Below are 4,860 nucleotides of genomic sequence, written 5' to 3' on the forward strand. Positions count from 1 at the left end.
GATACAAGTGCAATATGGATAGTAGATAATGGTTTTTATAATCTGAAAATATAAAAACAGCAAGGTAGCGAATGATAAAAGTGAGCGTAAACGGTATTGCAATGCTAGGAAACAAGACCTAGGGTTCATACTTTCACTAGTGCAAGTCCTCTCAACAATAATAACATAATTGGATCATATAACTATCCCTCGACATGCAACAAAGAGTCACTCCAAAGTCACTAATAGCGGAGAACAAACGAAGAGATTATGGTAGGGTACGAAACCACCTCAAAGTTATTCTTTACAATCAATCCGTTGGGCTATTCCTATAAGTGTCACAAACAGCCCTAGAGTTCGTACTAGAATAACACCTTAAGACACAAATCAACCAAAACCCTAATGTCACCTAGATACTCCAATGTCACCTCAAGTATACGTGGGTATGATTATACGATATGCATCACACAATCTCAGATTCATCTATTCAACTAACACATAGAACCTCAAAGAGTGCCCCAAGGTTTCTACCGGAGAATCACGACGAAAACGTGTGCCAACCCCTATGCATAGGTTCATGGGCGGAACCCGCAAGTTGATCACCAAAACATACATCAAGTGAATCACGTGATATCCCATTGTCACCACAGATACGCACGGCAAGACATACATCAAGTGTTCTCAAATCTTTAAAGACTCAATCCGATAAGATTACTTCAAGGGGAAAACTCAATCCATTACAAGAGAGTAGAGGGGGAGGAGAAACATAAGATCCAACTATAATAGCAAAGCTCGCGATACATCAAGATCGTGCCAAATCAAGAACACGAGAGAGAGAGATCAAACACATAGCTACTGGTACATACCCTCAGCCCCGAGGGAGAACTACTCCCTCCTCATCATGGAGAGCACCGGGATGATGAAGATGGCCACCGGAGAGGGATTCCCCCTCCGGCAGGGTGCCAAAACGGGTATAGATTGGCTTTCGGTGGCTATGGAGGCTTCTGGCGGCGGAACTCCCGATCTATTGTGATCCCCGATGTTTTTAGGGTATATGGAGATATATAGGCGGAAGAAGTACGTTAGGGGGGCCACGAGGGGCCCATGAGGGTGGAGGGCGCGCCCAGGGGGTGGGTGCGCCCCCCTACCTCGTGGCCTCCTCGAAGCTTCCCTTACATGGACTCCAAGTCTCCCGAGCTTCTTCTGATCCAAAAATAAGTTCCGTGAAGTTTCAGGTCAATTGGACTCCGTTTGGTTTTCCTTTTCTGCGATATTCTAAAACAAGGTAAGAACAGAAACTGGCACTGGGCTCTGGGTTAATAGGTTAGTCCCAAAAATGATATAAAAGTGTATAATAAAGCCCATAAACATCCAAAACAGTAGATAATATAGCATGGAGCAATCAAAAATTAGAGATACGTTGGAGATGTATCAGGGGTCATCAAGGTGGCCACGTTTCAGAGGTGGAGAGCGCCCTCGCATGGGACGCGACGGTGACCGGCGACACTGGCGAGCCACAGGCTGGATGGGCGCAGATCTGAGCTGGGGTCAAGTCCGCCAGGATACCAGCAAGTCGAAGAGGCCGGAGGAGACGCAGAGACGGGGTTTTAGTTTCATTTTGAAAAAATGTGCTTTGTTTTTTCCTGTATCTGAGAGCATCTCCACTCGTTCGGCCCCCAGCGCAGCGGCCGACGCTATTGGACCTTCGCCCGACACATTTTAGGCCCCGGGGGCGATCTAGGTCCCAGCCACGCCCCTAGGGGCCGGCCCCAAGAAGTTTAAATTCAAACATGACATTTCCCGCTACCCAAGTCAGGCAATCAGCGCCACAGTTCAGCGATTAATAACTTGAAAGTTCGGCGTTCAAAAGGAAGGCGTAGACAATGCGTCAAACGGCGGCGCCGTCCTCCAGCGTTGGACTGGCGTGAGTCAGCGTGCGCGGGCTGGTCGGCGTCGGCGCGACTTCTAAGCTGGATGTCATGGAGGCGTCGCTCGGGCTTGGCGGCGGTGTTGGGGTCAGCGTGGGAGTTGGCGCCGTCGTTGACGGCATCTGGTTCAGGATGAGGCCTCGCTCCGCCAGGTACCACGCCTTGACCTGCTCGTCCATCGTCGACATGTCCCCCCCCCCCCCATCAGGAAAGCCAGGTAGGTGTTCCTCTTCTTCACGACGACGTTGGTCCGGAGCAGGTCGAGCTTGACGGCGCTGTTCGTCATCAACGCCGACCATCGCGCCTCGGTTTTCTCTTCCCTCTGGGCGGCGCGGGTCTTGGCGTCGGTGATGCAATTCTCGATGGACTCTTGCAGACGCGCGGTAGCCGACGCGACGTCCTTCACCGACTTGGCTCGTTTGTTGCCGTCCGGGCGCCCATCGGCCGCGCCCGGTGTTGGCACGTCCGACTTGTACGTCTCCTTGGCCTTGGTGAGGGTGCGCCGGACGTCTTCCCACTTCTCGCACTTCTCGATCCGAGAGAACACATGGAGGTACTTGAAATCTTGGTTGGTGCTGCTGTCCTAGAGATACATGCCGAACATCCGGACCATCTGCACCAAGGAACAAGAGTCGGCGACGCACATGGCTAAAAATGAGCGAGAGACCGGCTCTGTGCATACCTAAGCCTCGATGTTGGCGCCGCTTTCCGGGCGAGCCGCGACCTCCTCGACGGTTCCATGTCATTTGTTGCACGCCCTTTGGATGAGCGTCCAATGGTTCGTCATGGCCTTTGTGCCGCGCTGCATGTGGACGCCAGTGAAGTAGGGGTTGACCAGCTTGCGCTCATCAAACTCCGACTTGATGCGCTCCCAGTACGTGTCGGCATTCTGGTTCGTGCCGGTGATCGGGTCGAGGAAGACGATCTTCCACGCTTCGGTGAGGCACTCGTCTTCTTTGGACGCCCACTTGACGTGCGGCAAGTCGGTCCTGGCCGCCCGCTTCTTCTTTTTCCCTTTCCTCGTCGGAGTAGGCGCCGGCTCCTCCTCCTCCTCCTCTGCCTCCTCGCCGTAGTCGAGCTCGTCGTCCATGTCGCCGGTGAGGTCCATTGTATCTTCTTAGGCATTGAACTCGGGGGAGGCGGCGGCGGTGGCCGAGCCGGTCGTGATGATGTTGTCCATGTTGGCCTCCGTCTCGTCGGGGTTGCCGAGATACGACGACGAGGCTTGTGAGAAGGGCAGCGCGCCACGACGCAGAGGCGGCGTCGGGGAGGATGCGTAAGCCGGCGGCGAGTAGGTGTACGAGGGGTACTGGACGCCGACGAACGCAGGTGAGGGCGTGCGCTGGGCGGGGTGGCCATGTGGAATGGTGATGTTGGGGTTGAACCCGCCGTGCGCGTCACCGTCGATGTAGCCAGGCGAGGGCGCGCATCCCTAGGGGTGTGACGACGGCGAGAAGCCGGCCGGCGACTCGACGCTCTGCTGGCTCCAGGGAGCGTGTGGGCTGTGGCCGCCGGGCGGATTCATCATCCCCGCGCGAGACGCCTCTGCTTGTTCCGCCGAACGATCTGCTTGCTCTGCCACGGCCGCAGCCGCCGCCGATGCCCTTTCCCGGGCCCTCTTGGCATTGAGCCTGTTTCGCCGTTCGGTGGTGACAGCCTCCCAGCGTTGAACCTCCGCCTTCCAGTCGGCGTTTGACATGCCCAGGGGTTTGGACGGTGGCGCCCTCAGCTTCCTCTGCTTCGGCTGGGTGGCGTCGGCATCGGTAGCGGCGCAAGGGGCCGTGTACTTCTTCGGCGGCATGGCGGACGGATGGAGTGGAGAGGGAGAAGAATGGCGGGAGAAGATGATGTAGGGTAGAACCCTAATCACCCGATCTTTCACGAAAGGATCGGAATCCCGCAAGGAACACGAAGAACACAAAGGGGAAAACGAGGGAATCACAAGGGGGAACGAAGAGGAACACTCAAACTAACAAGAACAAGTCACACAAGTGCTAGATCCTCAGATACATAGAACGATACACGGTCCACAATCAACTAAGGACGATACAAGTAGCACGATCTTCTCCGTGAGGAGGTCTTGAGGGGGCCGCCCAAGAGGGGGTCTTGATGTCTTCTCCGCAAGGAGGTCTTGAATCCAAAGGGATCTTCTCCGAAGAGGCCGCAGTCTCTCTCGTGGAGTAGATACAATATGGATGATCAATGCTCTATCTCTACAAATGAGCTAACACAACCCTAACCCTAGAAAGTTGGACGCGGTGAAGTATATATAGTCTAGGGGAGAAGGGATACACGGGCCTCGTCCCTTCACTGTGCGCAGACAGGGGAGGCCGGACGTCCGGGCGTCGGGCCAGATGTCCGGGCTTTCACATGACGCCGGATGTCCGGGCTAAGGAGGCCGGATGTCCGGGCTGGAGCGGTGGGCTTTGTTGCTCTCGGGTTCAGAGGGGTCCGGATTTCTGGGCTGGTGGCCGGATGTCCGGAGGCTCGGGAAAGGCCGGATGTCCGGGCTCGCGGGGCCGGATGTCCGGGGCTTGTAGGCGCCTGGTGGCTGAGCAGCTGTAGTGGATGACGCTCCAGGGGCCGGATGTCCGGGGCCTGGGAGATGTTCTTGGCTCCTTCCGTTGGTTCTCCTCATCCGTGGACTTGGGGACTTGTCCGTATTCACATGCATCTTCGGGAGGGTCCTCTTGGTACCTGATCATGCACAACATCTCGGACTTAGGTAGTAGCCATGTCTCATGCATAGAAAGTGAAAGTTCGGAGAGGAGTGAGTTCACCTTATCTTCGATAGCCTTGGCTCGGGCTCTAGTCATTGGTCCAAGTGGTGTCATTGGAGGTGTAGGTGCGTCCATGGGGATGGTCTTGGGATGCTCCGCCTCATCTCCCCTCCCTTGGGGAAGATCCATCCTCGGATCGAAATCCTCATCACCATGGTAGGTCGAGAGATCTT

General features: G+C 55.5%; 1 pseudogene; it reads right to left on the minus strand.

Annotated features, from left to right (window-relative positions):
- Positions 1-1,867: 1,867 nt before the first annotated feature.
- LOC147966464 (uncharacterized) lies at positions 1,868-3,708 on the minus strand (annotated as a pseudogene).
- Between the last annotated feature and the right edge of the window lie 1,152 nt (positions 3,709-4,860).

Source organism: Triticum urartu, chromosome 6A, assembly GCF_056163025.1.
Source record: "Triticum urartu cultivar PI428250 chromosome 6A, HENAU_Tu73, whole genome shotgun sequence".
NCBI lineage: Eukaryota > Viridiplantae > Streptophyta > Magnoliopsida > Poales > Poaceae > Triticum > Triticum urartu.